Source organism: Ixodes scapularis, unplaced genomic scaffold, assembly GCF_016920785.2.
Source record: "Ixodes scapularis isolate PalLabHiFi unplaced genomic scaffold, ASM1692078v2 PGA_scaffold8__174_contigs__length_109621045, whole genome shotgun sequence".
In the NCBI taxonomy this organism is placed as follows: domain Eukaryota; kingdom Metazoa; phylum Arthropoda; class Arachnida; order Ixodida; family Ixodidae; genus Ixodes; species Ixodes scapularis.
The window spans coordinates 90157019-90175848 of NW_024609883.1; positions in this window are offsets into that span (position 1 = coordinate 90157019).

Consider the following 18830-nt stretch of genomic DNA (forward strand, 5'->3'; position numbering starts at 1 on the left):
TTTCTGTTGTCCTTGTTTTCTGGCGCTTTTCTAATCTAAGATGTACCAACTTGCCCAACTCCAGATTCTTCTACACTTTTGAAAACACCCGCAACACAAAAATGAACCATTAGTTATCGAGTCTGTTTCTATCTCCGGACCTGAAAATTATTGAAACCTTGGCTATTTGTATTGTTTGGGGAAATTCGCCACTCTGAAGCTCTAAATTAAAAATATGTACTAATATCGGTGCGATGGAAATAACTTCGCGTTTGACTGGTTTAATCTGGAAACCATGTATATCACAACTTCTACTATTTCCAAGGCTCCAATAACCCCTGCCACATCATCCGCACCAGCGGGAGCGAAAAAAAAAAAAAAAGGAGTATCAGGGAGACGTTTTAGAAAAGGAATTGCATCGGGGTCAATAGCATCATCAACAATAGGGAGTTTTAGATTAACGCACGCAATTTTAGCGCACGCTAGCGCTAAATTTAGCGCTTGTATTAGCGCACGCGACGCAGGAGAGTTTTAGAATAGCGTTTCTCCGCCGCGACGCAAAAGCCCAAGCATCTCGCGCTTGCGACGCCACCAAGATACAGTAAAAATTTTTATTTCACACACGAAATGGTGCAACTTTAGAAAAAAAAAAAAAGGAGTTTCTTGGTCCAGAGTAGCATTTTAATTTGTTTAAACATGAGAACGCGACGCGAGCGGTTGACCGGTCGTGTCCGCTTGCGTCGCCTCGGCAAGAGAGGTCTCGTGTACTGACCTTCGCACATCGTTCGTTCGCCGTGAAATGTTCGCGCGTCGCAAGCATCAAGTTGCCGGTGATCGCTGCCAAACCGAGTACAATGTCGTCCCGTATTGAAAATTGCAGTCGCGAGGATGCCGCCGACGTCGAACTCACGACGCCGCCAAAACAGCCGCCGACATAATCCTGGAAGCCGCCATTTTTTTTAACTGTGCTCGTCTTGGCTTTAGCCAACTTCTCATCACGAATCCTCCCTGGAGAAGCGCAAGGAATCTTTGCGTACGCACGCTATTTCCGAGAAATAGCGCGCGCTAAAATTGCGCACGCAAAGCGCAAAACCTGGTTTGCGTTCGGAGCATGCGCAGTGGCGACGACGCTATTCTTTGCGTGCGCAAAGCTTTAGCGTGCGCTATTCTAAAACTCCCTAATGTTAACAAAATATCCATTAAATGCCTCTGCCAACGGCAAACTATACTTCTCGTCACAACCTCGCTTGGTCTAGGTCCATGGGGGCCACGACCCAGCAACTAGTTAGGCTGTTTGCTCACCTCATCAGTTCTTGTCTCGGCCTCAAATATAGTACGAAAATACACTCGTCCTGCTTTGCGTAAAGCACCATCCACCTTATTTCTTTTTTTTTTTTTTAAACAGCGCTATTTGGACAGAACCGTGCTCTGCTCTTTGAGGCATATTTCTTGTTTAAAAACCTCAAAACCTTTAGTGTTAACAGCTCGATATTAAACAGGGCAGTCATTCCTATGCCCAGTGCTGGCGGCAACGGATTACAAGTAACGACGATACCGGTAATGCGTTACATTATTGAGTAACGTAGTAAAGTACTCGTTACATTTTCAAACCAGTAACATGTAACGTACATCTTTACGTTATTATTTCAAGTAACGTTTAACGTGGTTAGTTACGTCACTTGTTACATATTCCCAACACCTGAAAAAAGTGCCTTCGTATTTTTTTTTTCGCGTTTTTATCCTTCGTTTATTTCTAAGCTCAGACGCAGCCGACACTACAAGCTGATGAAACCAATCGGACAGTGTGAAAACACCCAATCATGGTAATTGTGCTGTGTATGTGTTTACACAGCCCGAACTTCATCAGCTCGTAGTGGCTGATGAACTTCTGCCCGTTGAGCAACCACCTGGGCGTCATCGCTAAGCGATGACGCCCAGGTGGTTGCTCAACGGGCAGAAGAGGTCCGCCAGCTAGCCAGACTACGGATTCAAGACCAACAACATGTCGATGCGGCCGGTACAATCTTTGCCGGCGTGACGTCGTCTTTCATCCCGGGGACAGAGTATGGGTTTGGACACCAATTCGGCGACGTGGGCTCAGCGAGGAACTTCTCAAGCGATATTTTGGACCCTCCAAGGTTCTTCGCCGTTTCGGGAACTTAAACTACGAGGTGCTTCCCGACGGAACTCGACCATCAAGACGACGCCAACCGCGACCCGATGTGGTGCACGTCGTGCGACTTAAGCCGTATTACGAACGATAGAACTTTGGACTCTCGTTAAACTGTAAACTGTGGCTCGCGATTCTGCTGTTCTTTTGTCTCGGATTTGTGTTTTCGGTTTGCGCTACATCGGGACGGATGCGCTTTTAAAAGGGGGGGGGGGGGGGGGGGGGTAATGCCGCACGTGGGGCCGAGAAAGCAACGCTCGGACACGGACTTCTAGAGGAATCGAGTTTATTCTTGCTCCGGACGTACCTTCAATCATTTATTCCTGCTTTCTTGTTCTAGAAAGTGCGTGTTCATTCTCGCCCCGAGCGCGCGACGCTCGAGCCTTCTCTGCCGAATCTTCGAGATAGTGACACACTCTAGATAAGAAGCCGCCCGCGACCTTGTCGAGTCAGTCTCGCCCCAGTGTTCGATTCAGCTGTTTCGCCGACTTCGACGCACGCGACGCTCTGTTGTTATCTTCTGTTTCCTTTTTATTATGGGCACAAGTTCGCCACCCATTAAACGTTTATTTCTTTCGGTTTATTTATTGACCTTTTGGTCGCCACCCCTAACAATATGGCGACGTCAGCGATCGAAAGCGTCGCTGTGATCGGCCTGCCACGATTGGCCGAATGCGACCTCAGCAAAGGATTCCTCATTGACGGAAATAAAAAAAATAATGTAAGAACTTCAACTTTGACGGTGTTGGCAGTGTTGGTTTCAAAACGCAATGATTTCAAGCTTCCATCCTGCCCATTCCAAACACGATCGAGCCTGTTGTTCGCAAGGTAATGACGTCACGAAAGGGAACCATAAGAGGGCGTCACCAAAACATCTTGCGGCCACGCCGTCAAAACTGTAGGTGCGACTGCCTGGCTTCACCTCGGGTCTCATTCGCGCGAGAGCTCGTGCAAATGCATCTCAAGATCAAGCCCCACGCTAGCTCTGGCAGCTTTCACAGCTTAAACGCTCGCACCGGCAGCTTTGACACAGACGAAGACGACTATGACCCCGACGAAGCTAAACTACAGATCAAAGTTTCGTCCCGTAATGCGCTGAAGGAACATCTTCCACCCATCTCCGACCTACTGCCGCAAAGCTTTGGACGGAGAACGAGGGTGTTCTCTGCACGCCGAACAGAAAGCAGCGTGGGAAAAAGCGCTCGCACCACCGATATGCTGCTACTGCAAGGACCCCCAACATGGGGTCGACCTGATTCACCTGTCATGGGGTGCAAAGGCCTTGGGGCAACAAGGAAGAAGTACCTAAAGGACGGCGTGAAATCCATAGAGTACTGGGTCTTTCACCCAGGCCCTCCAGACGAGCAATACCAAACTTTACGCACGCTTTTGGATTATATACACGAAGCTGGCATACAGGTGCACATATAACTCCCGTCTTCCCATACCGCGAGTTCAGTCCGCGATTCAACCTTGGCTGTGATTCAAATAGTACTCGAACGCATCCGAGTTACTCCGGCGGATCATGCCACGTGACAAGATAAAGCAACGCTGGACGCTGGTAGGTTTTCGAACGCTAAGGTACAGATCCCTTACCGTAGAGTGAGATCGAATACATTTTGGAATACGGCCCTTATGTTCGGCGTCAACTATTTTGTGCCACATTGTCGAGGTTCGGGTGGCGGGCCTCAGCGCTGAAGCCACGCACTGCTGAGGGTGCACGTGGCTTCGTCTAACGACTCATTCGCTCGCGCAACTACGTGGCTGGTTAAAAAAGGACCCGCTTTCCGGTTGTCTTAAAACTTCTGTTGGCCTTCTGTCTTATCAGCGCTTTTCGTACAAGGTCTCTCCAGTAATTCATGTGCAGGTTGGAACGCATTAAGTCAGTTCAGGTCTGACTGCGGGTCAGATCTGTGCGACTCAGGTCTGTGCGAGAAACAATGGCTTCCCCACTTGTGATATGCGCAAGTGGGGGAGCCGCATTGTGATTGTGGTCGGGGGGTGTGTCTGCTGCCGATATTTATCGAAGACTTTGCGCACGCTATAAGGGAAGTGTATTACCGCAAATAAGTGGGTTTGAACGGACATAGAAGTGAGAGAAAGGACGCGCAAGTGTCCGATAAAGAACGGGCCAGACGCCTGTCCGCGACTGATGATGACGCTGAGCGTACACGCGGAGTGATTCTGTCGGATCGACGAGTGGCACTGGATGATGTAACAAGTTCTTTGCAAAGCAGCCAGGGCTTTGTCTATGCGATGAAAACGACCGGTTTCCGTTTGGAAAGGATTCGCTAAAAACAAATCTTATAGAATGACGGTAATGTTTTAATCACCCTAATAGCTTTGACAGACTTAGAGTACTGCGGACACAACGGTAGCTTAGGCAACGTAGCGTAAAATAGTCGACGCCGTGTATAAGTGGGTTGCCATGCAGCATACGAAGCACGGCTGTCCCAGTGACGCTGTCCTTGCTGCATCCTGCTGCGAACGCGGCCCTCGCAGACATCTGAGGCACCCTTTTATCGCAGTTGTTCATTATTTTATTTCGATGCGTAGCGCTCACCCTTTCTTTTTTTTTTTTACGACTCGCAGCGGTTCGGGCGACCGCAGCTGCGTGTTGTTGCGGACGAGAAGAGAACGCTTATTTTTTCTTCTCGTGACTGCTCGCGTGACGCCGGTAGGATCGCACGCCTCAATCACGCGTCACGCGGAAGTCTACCGAGGAAACAAGAAGCTTAGGGGGACGAGACGAACACGGAGAGAAACCCAAGGAGAGGAAAAATTGAAAGGGTTCGGCGACGTCAGAGTGCCGAACTCTGATTGGAAGGACAGCTAGAACACACGAAGTCTAGCTGCTTTTGCCTCTCTACCCCCTGTCTCCCTCCATTCAAAGCGCCGAGTGCCTCTACCCACTGCGTCTCTCCACCCCCCGTGTCTCCACACCCGAAGCGTCTCTATCCGCCGTCTCCCTTCAGTCAAAGCGCGTCTACCTCCAGTTAAATGTCGCCGAGCACCAGGCCTTGCGCGAGAAGCAGACGACGCTATTCGGAGCGCAAGTTCGTCTGCTTATTTTGCAGGGGTTGTGGTGACGTCAGAACGAAGCACTCTGATCGGCTCTGTTTGAAGGATATTGGGCAGACCTCAAGGCAGATTGCTGTGAGCTCTATCCACTATCCCTCCATCGGAACCAATCAAAACTCAGCGTTCTGACGTCACCAGAACCCATGCGAGAGAAGCAGACGAACTTGCGCTCCGCATTGTTTGCTCTTAATGGAGGGAATGAGTGACAAAGGAAGCTATCCTTTGCGTCTACCTCCAATCTGTCCAATCAAAGCTCGGCGCTCCGACGTCTCCACAAGCTCTCATCTAACCCCCCCCCCCCTCTTCCTTCAGTTTCTCTCAGCATACCAGATATTAACGAAAATGATAAGTTTAACGCTAAATTGGCAAACTGTGGAGGCTGCAGCCCCCCCCCCCCCCCCCCCCCCCGACCCAATAAGAGCGTTGGAGCAAGGCACGTGACAACACTCCATGGTCGTGGCCACGGAACCCTCGTTACCTCCACAGCAACAGCGCCGTGCGCGACAAAAAGTAGTTCTTTGCGTTTCCTAAACGTTAGTAGCGTTGCGGTCAAACGTTTCTGACCGTAACACTACACGTCACGGAAAAAAGACGAAGACATGTTACTTTTAAGCGATTTTCCCAAAAACAACATGGCTTTTGAAAGGTGAACGATCGCAGCCATGTAATTGACTGCTTCCGCTCAAATCATCGCCCTGACATTAGCACCCGCCACAGAGTCACGGGTAAATTGAGCGTATGGTTGTCTCATGAACTGTTCCCGGCTCGCTACTGTTACGGCGGTGGATGTTCATCCGAAGTTGGTTGCTTTCGCAGCAGACGACTCTTGGCCAGCACACGACAGCCGGTTCCTCCGGGCTATATATCATTCTAGCGGCAGTCTCGAACAAAGCGATCTACGGCGCGCGTCCCTGGTTTTGAGAGTGTACGTCAGTGTTGCCCGACTGCGCTGGGCTGTGGGTTTTCTCGTCAGTGGGCTGTGGCGGCCTGCGTAGGCTCAATCCCGGACGCTGGTGGCCGCTACATTGACGCGTTTTATTTTCTCTTTTGTGTTTTATGACGAATACAATTTCTAGAGTTGTTTTCTTTAAGAAAGTGTTGTACTATTTTTCAAAATGAAAACAAGCAAATGAAAGTTCGTTTTTCGTGAGTCTGTGCGCGACAGAAGAAATTCGATTGGGATGTTCAGTTCATTTTATGTTGATTTTTTTACTACGCCATGCACCCATCTGTGTCATGCTACAGAGGTCTTAAGTGTCGAAAATATTTTACCAATTAGGATACCTGAAATGAGCCGAAATGTTGTGAGCGGAGAAAATCGTTGAATTTCATGTTAACAACATGAAATTCAACGAGTCTCATCGATCGAACAACATATTGTACGTACTCCACGGTGCAGGGATATCCGAACAGAATTGATTTGAGAAAGATCTCAAATAACGCCGCTTATCCCAGATACAGTGCCCACGAGTCACTTCACTACGATTGGACGGAATCCGGCTTGTCGTTGGGCACGATTTGAAGAGAGCTGCTTTTTTGCTCAACACCAAAGGAAATGAATGAGCGTGTCTATTCCGTCTCCGTACCCCGGACTCTATCAGCTATTTTTAGCGAAGACCGGGAACATAGCCGGGAAGACTTTTCGAAGATTATCTCGACGGAAATAATCCTCGAAGGACGTCGAACGGCCCGCGTCGAGGGCTGCTTGACGTTCACTTTCTTCGTTTGTTTCCTGCGAAGGCCGAGCAAACTACGAGCCCTGGTATTCCCTGGTTCTCACAGTGGAAGATTAGACAACTCGTAAACGGTAAGCATCCTGAACAGGCAAATAAAGTAAAATCTTTCCAGAAAATCAGCCGAATTCCAAGTGCACAATGCAGGTGGGGAGTCGCGCTGACCGGTTTCCAAAGCACAGGCGGGTGGCAGAATTTTCTGGCTGATAGAGGTCGCCCGAGTCGCAAGATGGCGGTGGCCAGAGAGCTATTTTCGCAAAGGTCTTCCACCAACACTCCCGTGACGTATGTCGCGTGCCTTGCTCCAACGCTCTTATTAGGTAGCCCCCCCCCCCCCCCCCCCCCCTTCCCCCAGCCGTAGACTTTACAGTTCGCTAAGTTATCGTGAAACGGAGTACAGAAGAGGAGGCCTCCGTACTACGTCATCTTCAGTGGATTCCCAACCGGCACCAAGCGGCAAATGCGCTGAAGCACGACGAGGAATACGTCGTAAAATGGCAGACGCGGCCGTCTTGGTGTTTCCGCCTGCTAACCTCGAGCTCGTGGTGAAATGTTGCAAGACGTGCTGGCGGCGAAGCGGACGTAAGCGTCGCTGCCATGGATGCAGCGGTTACGACGTTGAGGTGGAAAAAGATGCAGGTCTTTCCTTCTAGGGTGCCTTCATGTGCGCTTCGCATAGAGTGATGCCAACTGCCTGTTTCCCTTTCCCACACCCTCTTCCCCCGCCATTTTGTTCCTCTCATTGTTTTCCCGTGCACCGGAAAGTGGCGTTTGTGTCCATCGGTCCTCCCATCCGAGGGGGAAAATGCTAACCCTCCCTCCGTGGGTTCCACAACGCTGCTCCGAACTTGTGAGATAAGGTGCTTGTTTCCGGGAGGGTTATAAGCCCCACGGATAATCGCCGAAAACCAAAATGGCTGCTGGTTTGTCGGCGAGTGGTATTACAAAGGGTGGCATCACCCTAGCAAAGCGCACATGAAGGCTTCCAATTTCCTTCTATAGGCGGTATTAGGTGAGACCGAGTGCAGGAGTTAAAGGGGTTCACTGACACCCCAAAGGTCGTATTTTTCTTCGTTGTCTAAAGCCGGGGTCACACTGCTTATACATCATGCAAAAGACAGTCTGCAAATACGAGTCACCGCAGTATCCGTGGTTTGAAAGCCGCGTGCCAATTGTCTTCTTGAACTCATTGCCGTGCGGCATTCGAAACTCGGATCTCGCGGTGACTCGCGTTCGAATCTGTTTTGCAGACGGTCTTTTGTGTGATGGTATAGGCAGTGTGACCCCGGCTTAAAACGATGCCCAGTTGTAATCCTAAAAACACAAAAAAAATACCACAACGCGAAAAAAAAATATGACGGGTGCGCTTGTTTTCATAATTTTGGCGCCCTTTTCTCCCGCTTTTCACCTCCTGGCTTCAGTTTTATTTTTGACGTAATCGATTAGGAAATTTAGAAGCTTTGCAAGCGACATTTCTATAATATTTGATAACAACATTCGTAAAGCATGCGTTTTTTTTTCCATCAAAAATATCAAAAATCAGAGTTCGGAAATAATGTCCCCTCCTGGCTCTTCATCCTCCCTCGGAAAACATGGCGGCGATCGGCACATGTAGCACTGAGGATGATCGGGGAGTCGGGGAATCAAACCAAGCTCTCTTTTCGGTGCCCGACGGCCTCTCAGACTTCAATAAGGAAAGCGTTAAACGGTTCAAACAACCGGGTTTGGTGCTTGTGTACCCTTCTTTCGCTTGAGATTCCTCTAGGGCAGCCTTTCACGCAGCACCGGCGCGACGTGGCCCCTCAAGTCGCTCACGAAAATCCACTGCGCGTCCTTTTTGACTTCACACCGCTTAAAAATATTAAGATCGCTGAAAGGGCACAAAAGAACTTCAAACTCGGAAGTGAAGCGTCGTCTGCTCACAGTGACAGGCGGCACCCACGGAGAAGCTCAGTTGATTGTGGAGGCGGGAGGGAAATTCGAGTTACAGGACGACTTGATCTTTGACGTCACTGCACTGGCGGGGATCGCGCGAAAACTTTAAATTCGGCTTTGTGAATTTTTTTTTTACTAATATTGATTTTCTGCTTAGATGGTAATGTCCAGAAATCGTTTTCAGTCGCATCAAATATTTAAAAAAAAATGTTGACTTGTCAGTGCTTTTTTAAGCTCGGGATATTTCCCTCATGAACTTGTCTCGGCTGCACAGTGACTTTAGGCTGCACCACGGCTAAACTGACGCTCATACAGCACGAGAACCAAACGAAGCTGGTTTCACGCTTGCTGTTGTTGCTGCTGCTGCTGCTGCTGTCACTACAGTTACAGTGTTCTAAACCAGGGCCGTACCCAGAAAAAAATTTCGGGGGGGGTTTTCGAGGACAACGGCGGCCATTTTGTCTTATTTTCGCCTATGAATCATGTGCATCGGTGGCATATAATGGAGAGTTATAGCAAACCGAGGAACCGGTCCCGGTTTGGTACCCGGTAGCCGACCGGTGCCACTGCGCGTGCGGAGAGGTGGAGATTAAAATCGGCTGGCTGCAAGTGCACCGACCAGGGCCGTACCCAGAAAAAAATTTCGGGGGGGGTCAGAACCCCCTATCCCCCCCCCCTGGTTACGGCCCTGTTCTAAACTACAGTAGACATTGTTCAATATTAGCGCCGTTTTGGAGGCTTCTCCACCGACCCCGCTATGTCCGCATAGCGTTATCCGCGCTAGTTCTTACGACGTTGTCCTTCTGGGATGTGGTGAAGGCGCAAGGGAAATGCATTATATTAGCAAGCCTGGTTCAGAAAGTCTGCGTTGGTTCCGCTCAGAATTACCGAAACTACACCATGAATTAGTCACCGGATAAACCGTTTTCCGCACACAGCGTGACAAGCAATGCGAGAAGCAATAGACTCGTAAAATGATCATGAGCCGCACCTGTCCCGCTGTCTTTACTGTTGTGGTTTTAGTTGCTATTCGCGCCGAGAAGTTCGCCTGGCGCTGCCTTACGGCGAACCGGGGTGACGTCACGGCGAGGAGAGAATTTTTCCCCGACTCGCCCCGCTCGCCCTGTGGAGGCTGTGACGACGCTAGCTGTCGGCGCGCTCGTTTCTATTTAATTTTTTTTTGGCGTGTTTTTCGTAGGAAGTATAAATTTTTATATATGCCTTTATTGAGGTATGGCCTGTAGCTACAGGCGAAACTTCAACGAACATTTTAAGCATGGCTGACAGGCCAGGCAACGCATGAACCACAGCTGGTATGTGAAAATAAAGAAATATGGCCACAATTGCAGGGGCATCACTACAGATTTACATCTCGCACAATAAACGCTGCTGGTGGTCCGAATGAATTGGCAAATTATGTATACTATTTTTTTTTTGTATCTCTGTCTTTAAACAAGATCGCCGAAGCAGAAAATCTGCATGCCGCTCGAGCAACGTGCTAAATACAGTCTCGGCCATGGGGAGAGAATCACAAGTAAGAGAGCCCAAGTGCAGGGGCAAAGTAAAATAACAAACAAGGAACATTTATTATATACATTGCTGGCACTTGACCTTTGCTGGATTCGGATAGTATTTCAATGGACTACACGGGTGGTATCTGTGGACTTGTTTATATCAACCCTCAAGTAATCTATAGCAAACGTAAGCAAATGTGTCTAGCTCGTTATTGGTCCCTTAAGCCATAAAACTGAGATTTTACTTATAATTCGAATTGTCCTGAAGCTAAAGTACCAGAAGCTTTTCTCACGCAGACTGTCGCCCTTCACAGGTTCAACATTTTCTGCTACCCGTGCTGCATCTACCACTGGACAGACGTTCGAATGATTGCTTTTACTCCTGTTTTCCTCTGTTGTCAGAGAGTCCAGTTGCAGGGAGTTTGGAGGCTGAGGAAGCTTTTGGGGACCTGCGGCAGTGACTCTTAAATGGAAATGACAATTCAGACTAAACGGTGTATTTTCCGAATACCAAAGGCTGGAATAAAGAATGTCAGGAAAAAGTATAAACATTCCAAATTACGGCACTATTGCTGTGCATATTTTGGGCAGTTTACTACATATCATACAGGCAACTGGGGGAAATTCGGCCGTCTTTGCTGCTACCATACAAACTAATTTCCAGTAATTGTGAATCCTCTAAGAAATATGCCTGCATACGCGTATAAACTATATGATTAATTCAGGAAGAAGCTACATTTATGTAAAACAACCCTGTTCCATGATCACTGCAAAGATCATCAGACCGAGGGCCTTTAAAACATCTGCAAACCAGCGCATGCAGAGTGGCAGCGCAGAGTCGGGGTCGCGAGCTAATTTGCCGACCACCGAAAGGCCCATGATATAAAGGCTGCTTCAGATGCCTTGAAAGCGGGATGTAATATCGTCCTAAATCATAAACATGCAAGGAACAGAATTCCAGCGTCTGAAACACTTGCGTCACCGCTTCACCGACCCCTCTCAAGATTGCCTTGCGTCGTGTGGACGGACGGGGAGGTTCATCGGCGTAATTGCCTCCGCCGATAGTTTTCGGGATTTGTAACCCAATTTTAAAGGTAAAAGGGACAAGCAGGCTTATAAAATGTACGGAAGCACGTTAATATCGGCCTAACTCAACGTCTTGTACACCGGGTAAACGAAGTCCGACTCCTCGAAGAGCTTGCGGCACACAACGCCAAACCAGGAAACCGGTGCTGGGAAGCGAGCCGATGCGAGATCGCGGAGCGGGGTACTCGCCCTGACGTCACGGTACACCTCACCCAATCAGGGCGCGGCGACCGCAGCGACGCTTGTGTTCGCTCTCGGGGCTAATAGACGGAACCGGCAGAAATGTAGGAAGCGGACTTGACCAGGGGCAAGCACAAAAATGGCGCCGAAGTTGACGGAGCGCATGGATTGGACTATCACGACGATGAATTGGCGCTTCTGTCGCCAGCGTCCTATCGGCGCGCTTCGAGAACTTTTAGCTGAAACTTTGTGTCTGACGAGTTTAGGGCCCCAGCCGTTAACACAGCTTCATATACTCAGAGAATTTAACAAAGCCCGCGGTAGAAGCAAGGCGGCGCGGGTCCTGCCGTTTCGCCACTCGGATATATAGTCCCAGTAAAACGCTAAATTATTCCAAGATTCGCCGTGAAAAGTTGCGATAAAAAAAAACGGAATCCGTTTATTTACTTCATTGGCTTCTTATTTATCGATTGATTGCGCAGCGAGGCACAGCAGTAGCGCAGCAGAGGCTACGGAAGAAGGTTGGCGCAACGTCCGACAGACGGCGTTCAATCTGTCTATGCTGGAACGCCAACTACATGATGTAGAAAACTGCATCGGGCACTGATTGGCCTTTCTCTCGGGTCACGTGACATGACGTTGAAATGTAGTTTTTCCCTATGCAGTTCGAGCTATGCTCGTAAAATGATGCAGTTAGCGGTGACGTCAAAATGTCGTCACGATGCACTTTGACGATGCAGTTAACTGAGTGGTCGAGGCGAAGCCGGAGATCAATCTGCATCGTAAAAGATGGCGACCCTAACATATGCATCTCTACTGTTGGGTTCGCCAGCGGATCGAGTTTTTAGAGATCACCGGCATGCTTTCGAGACGAGCGATGCGAGGTTTGTGGGCGAATATCAACTGACCAAAGGGGTGACTCGCTGGTTGTGTGACAACTTCGCGGAAAGCTCCAGCGTTGTCTTGAAGGGCCCCGTGTGCTGACGGTCGAACAACGAGTCCTCGCAGCTCTACGCTTTTACGCCGCTGGCAGCTTCCAGGGAACCGTCGGGAGCGACGAAAACATTGGTGTTCTTAGGTGTTCTCCAGTACTTGGTGATGTCACCAACGCTATCATCGATTGCCTCGGATCGAAGTGGCTGTATTTCCAACAATCTCAAGCAGAGAAGGCGCTCACAAAAAGGAAGTTCTTCGAGCGATGCAAGTTCAGCGTAGTGATCGATAAATATTCTAAATACTCTTACACGAATTAACACGATTGTGTTTTCATTTGAGTGCACCCCATATAAGCGATTTGGCTGAGCGAAAAGTTAAGCAAGCAACGGTAACAGGCTTAAGTTGAGCTAGTTCGTTCATACTTCAGGTAGAGAGAGAGCGAGATATGCTTTATTTTAAAGCAACTACTTCAGGTCAGGCCAGCTGAACTAGAATAAACATACACATAAAGAAAAGACCATACACACCGTGGGACTAACAACTGATTTTCTTCTTCCCCCTCTTCTACTACGAGCCCAACTTGCGGGAAATATTCTCTTTACTTCTTTTTTGCTTCCTACTTCACCGAAAACTTAACCCCCGAAGTAACATTTTGTTCTTTCTCGTGCAGCACGAGAGAAGCTGCACTAACGCAGTCAAACATAGTCAAAAAGTAAAATTTGTCGTTAGTTGTTTGTACAGCTGGAGGTTAGTCTGCCTGAACATGGCGACATCGTTACCACCTGTAGATAAGCAATTTAGCCAGTGCAGTGCGACTGCTAGCCCGGGGTTTTTAACGTGCATCACGCAGTACACGACCGCACGCCGGTACGATGCTCGTCCAGCAGATCGAAACGGGCAGGAGCGGGGATTGAACCCACGATCCCTGGGTTCTGCAGCGCGAGCTTTCGCTCCACCTGCTCCGAGCTGGTGTGCGCTGGCCTACTCGGCGATTCTCCGAAATTCCCTGTAGGGAAAAAAAGAACGATGTAGTTTCAACTCAATCGCCACTGTTCGGCGACGTCACCGGACACGTCACGGTGCAGTTCTCTTCCGACGTAGTTTCTTGGTGATGGAGATTAGGCTCCTCCCACCGGCGACGTCACGATGCAGTTTCTCCCCCGCTTTTTCCAGCATAGACAGGCAAATTTCAATAAGCCTATTCCGGAAACAGTAAAGTGTATCTATTCTGTATTCTTTATACAGGGTGGTCCTGCGGCGCCATCCGGCATTTTCGCAAGGGGCGAATAAACACGAGAAAAACATTTCAGCATTTGCGGCACAAAGAATTTTTGCCCAATCTTGTTTTGGTGCGAAGTTCCCGTTTTTTTATGTAAGCGATTTTTTCTTTTGGACATGCCATTTCAAGGTAATAAATAGGATGAACTATTAATGCCTGTTGTATTATTATAGATCCTGTAAAGTGTTTCGTCTTTGCGCCAATGGATATCATCCTAACTCTTTAATCATGTTGGTGACACCCTCAAAACGGTCGTACCGCGTCAGTACGAATCGAGCTGCACGGTTCTGAATTCGCTCTAGTACAACAACATGGTTTCGCTGCGAAAGGTCCCAGACGGTGCAGGTGTACTCCAAAACTGCTCGCACATAATTAAGGTAGGCAAGCTCCTTAATTAATAGTTTTAGTGGACTTTTTTTTAAATTTAGGTTCAGAACTCCAAGTGCTCGGCCGGCCCTCATCGTTCTGTGTTTGTTTAAACTGTGGAAAGTATGTCAGCACCGCTGTGCCCCTGGTGTATTTGTTCTAGATGAAAAATTTAGACAGCTCACTGCCACTGCAACTAGCCTTAAGTCTCCAACCTGCGTCTCTCAATAGTGATATACGTGACCGCACGCAGGTACGATGCTCCTCGGGATGGAAACAGGCAGGGGTCGGGATCGAACCCAGGATCACTGGACTCTGCAGCGTGAGTACAGAGTCTATATCCTCTGTCGCATTTACATTCCTTCAAAAATGACACGAACAACCACCGTCCTGTATCAATACTTGCATCTTTTCCTCAAAGGTACTAGAAAGTGTAATTTTAAACCGTTTTAGTGACTTCGAGCGTAAACATAACCTCCTAAATGATTCTTAATTTGTTTTTTCCTAAAGGATTAGGCACAGATTTGTATTGCTCACGCAGAAAGAATAAATCCTGACTGCACTTGAAGAAGGTAGGCTAGTTGTTGGACTGTTCGTGGATTTCACGAAGGCATTACATTATATCAATCCCGTCGTACTGGTTCAGAAACTTCACAACTATGGTTTTCGTAGAAGGGCTGTATTCTTCAAAAATTGTAACCCAGCGCACAAAAGACGAGAACACAGAGTAAAAAAAAAAAGAGCACAGGACAAGCGCTGACACTGGACAGCGCTTATCCTGTGTTCTTCTATCACTCTGTGTTCTCGTCTTTCGCGCCCCGTGTTACGATTTTTGAAGATATGCACCAACTAGTCCGAATCGCCACCTTTAAGGCTGGTTCTTTGATCGCGTCGTATCCAGGCCATCGCATCCAAACATTCCGCTTCGATGATAACTTCTCAGATCCACTTCCTCTCACTTGGGGTGCGCCAGAAGGCAACATTCTGGACTCTTTTCTTTTCAATATGTATATAAACGAGATTACGTCCGGCGGCCCAGATGCAGCATTCATTATTTTCGCGGACGATACCAGCATATTTTTCGCAGGAAAGTCAACCGATAATTTAGTCGATAGAGCAAGCAGAATGTTACAAGGATTAGATAAGTGAACACGAAAAAACAGCTTAAAAATAAATACAAACAAAACCAAAGCAGTCGTATATCGGAGCACAAACAGGAATGTAATAGCAAATAGCCAATATCTTTAAATTTTACACCTACTTATCTCGAATGTAGCTCTAAGACACTAGGTGTTGTTTTTCAAGAAAACTTGTCATATTGATATCGCACATATTGATTCCCTAACCGTTAAAGTCTACCAAATAGTCGGGCTTGTTTATTGCAATCGACACATACTGCCACGAAATATTATGATTCTAATCTATAACAGCATGTTTTCAACCCAACTTAACTACTGTCACTTAGTATGGGCATCCACAACACAAGAAAACCGACATAAAATTCATGTCATACAGGAAAGTTTCCCGCAAATCGTAGAAAATGTACCTTCTGACTTTAATAAATCTGAATTGTTTATAGGATGTAATGTATTACCAATCACAAACATGTATAGCTACAGGCTTTATAGAGCATTTAAGCAAAAGATCAAATTTCAATCAACGCTTTTAAATAGTCTGGCTAGCTTACAAGGTATTGTTAGAGCCTACACAACGCGCCATAGCGAGCGAATTGTAATGTACTGACATACAGAACACCGCACGGGCAGGAGGCGCTGCGAAATAAACTGCCTGGATTGCTAAATAGATTAAATAAGGAAGATATCGCACTGGAGGATATTTCAATCAAAGCGTTGCGTACCCATTTCAATACCCAAGCATTTCTTCTCGTGTAAACAAAACAAAGCAAAAATGTGTAAGGTCATTTTTTGTCTTTTAGTTACGAATATAAGCGTCGCATGTGATTGTTTACCCACGCGATTGGGATTTGATTCTGTATGTATCTATATTATTTTTTTTGTGTGTGTGTGCTGAAGAATCTGACTGTACGTTGCATTTTTGCTGTATATGACTTTTGAGCGTTGTTAAGTTTGTTTTACTTTTTCGTATCGCGCGGTTCTGATGTGAACTTATGGAGTGCATTTCTTGTGCTGTTTTCTTACGAGTCCTGAAGTCGTACTGATGATGGACCCTTGATATGTAGTGATGGATCGCAAATCACTCCTCGTTTTAGAGTAAAGCATACAACCGCAGTCCTATCAGCAGAAAACTTGAAAACATCATCAGGCCATCGGCTCACCTTATTTAATGGTCAGCTTCAACTGCCGCTCACAGCGAGCTAAGTTACACGAGAAAAAGGAGATTTGAACATCGTTAACATAGCTGGAGTGAAAAATCGAGGGTGGAATAACGGAATATATAGAGTTCATTATTACAATGAACAGAGTGACACTCAGCACACATCCCTGTGGAACACCATTCTCCTGGGAAAAATTGTCAGAGGGGGTTGTTCCCAACCGTACCTGATGCAATTGAACAATCGGTTTCTGATGCTCATGTTTACGATGTCCCGAAGGATGCCGTACCGCCAAGCCGTGTCATAGGCTTTTTCGAGGTTGAAGAATACGGAAAGTCAGGAGTCTTCATTTATGAATGCCTCAGGTACGGCTGTTTCAAAGCATACAACATGGACTACGGCACGTCTAGATGCGCTGAAACCATACTGAAAGTTATTAAAAGATTTTTGTTTGTCGAAGATGTAGATTAATTTATTATCGTTTTAATAACATTGCTTCAATTATCGCTATCATTGTTTTAACCATTACTAACATTGCTTTAAAATCATGTGCTGATATCGTCGCGTCATATCTAATGATAATATACACGAAATCGTTAGAAAGCGGCTGACTTCCTGATGACTGGAAAAGCGGAAACGTAGTTTCAATACGCAGCAATGGCGCAAAACCTAATGAAAGCAGCTATATGCCAATATTACTAACGAGTGGATGCTGCAAAATAATGGAACAGATTATCTATTCAAGTCTAGCGTGTCATCTAAATAAACATAACTTCTTTTCTACAGTTCAGAACGGTTTCCGCCCAAGATTATCATGTAATACACAATTACTCGAATTTTATCACGACCTTGCTCATTCGTTTAATAAAGGCTCTCAAACTGATTGCATTTTTTTTTTAATTTGAAGAAAGCAGTTGACGTTGTCGACCACTCGCTTCTGCTTCACAAGCAGCGTATTCCGAAGATCGATTCAAAACTCCTGCAGTGGATAGCAGATTATCTCGGTGACAGGAAACAACGCGTCGTCATTAACGGAATTCACTTATCATACGTAGCCGTAACATCGGGTGTACCGCAAGGTTCAGTTTTAGTCCCACTTATTTTCTAATTTTTATACATATTACTAACGGAATCTCATCTTACATGAAACTGTATGCGGACGATTGTGTTTTGTATAGAGGAATACGCGGAGACGCAGATGTTGAGATGTACAAAGTGATATAGATAGCATTTCAAGGTGGTGCGACAGGTGGAAGATGTTTCTCAATACATTTAAATGTATCCATATTAAATTTACAAGAGAACATAAAGTGATTCCTACACTTTTTCTTTTAGGTAACCAACTTTTTGATCTTGCCACTGAGGCGAAATATCTTGGAATGCAGTTGTTCAACGATTTGAGATGGAATATTCACGTCACGAATCTATGTTCTAAAGCTAGCGGCATGTTACTTTTCCTCCGTCCCAACTTTCGGCAAATTTCTGCAGACCTGAAAGAGACTCTTTATTTCTCTTACGTTCGACCGCTTTTAGTATACGCGTGTATTGTGTGGGACCCGCATAAGCAAATATGTAATTTTTTATTTATTTATTTATTTATTCACTTACCCACAGCGCCAGTGGCATTACAGTGGGGGGGAAGTGTACATCAATGTGATTCATTTAAGCAAATATAAAGGAGCATAACAGAACGCGCACATGCATACCCAGTACACGGGAAACAAAAAAGAAAACACTTCTCACAATGCAGCAAAAAAAGCGTCATTGTCCAAAATGTCAACAACCTCCGAAGGCAATTGGTTCCATTCGCTAATAGATTTGGGGGAAAAAGAAGATTTAAACTGGTTTGTATTACATTTATATTCACGTACCTTTCGTTCGTGATCGACACGATGAGGTATATAATGCGGGGGGCAAATATAGTTTTCGCGCTGTATACCAGTTCTGCGGTGGTAAATGTTATGAAATAATTTTAGCCGTAGCTTTTTCCTTCTTTTTTCAAGAGATTCCCAGCCTAAGAATTCCTTCAGACTTGTCATGCTGAGTCGCCTGTTATAATTCCCGGAAACATATCTAGCCGCTAAGTTTTGAACTCTTTCAAGTTTATTTTTATCAACAGCAGTTGGTGGGTCTCAGACTGTATACTCGCGTATTCGAGAACAGACCTGATATAAGTTTTGTACAACAAATCTCGCGCGCTTTGCGGAAATTGTCAGGTATTGCGTCGTAAAAAACCCAATACTTTACAAGCTTTCCCTGTTACGAAATCAACGTGCCT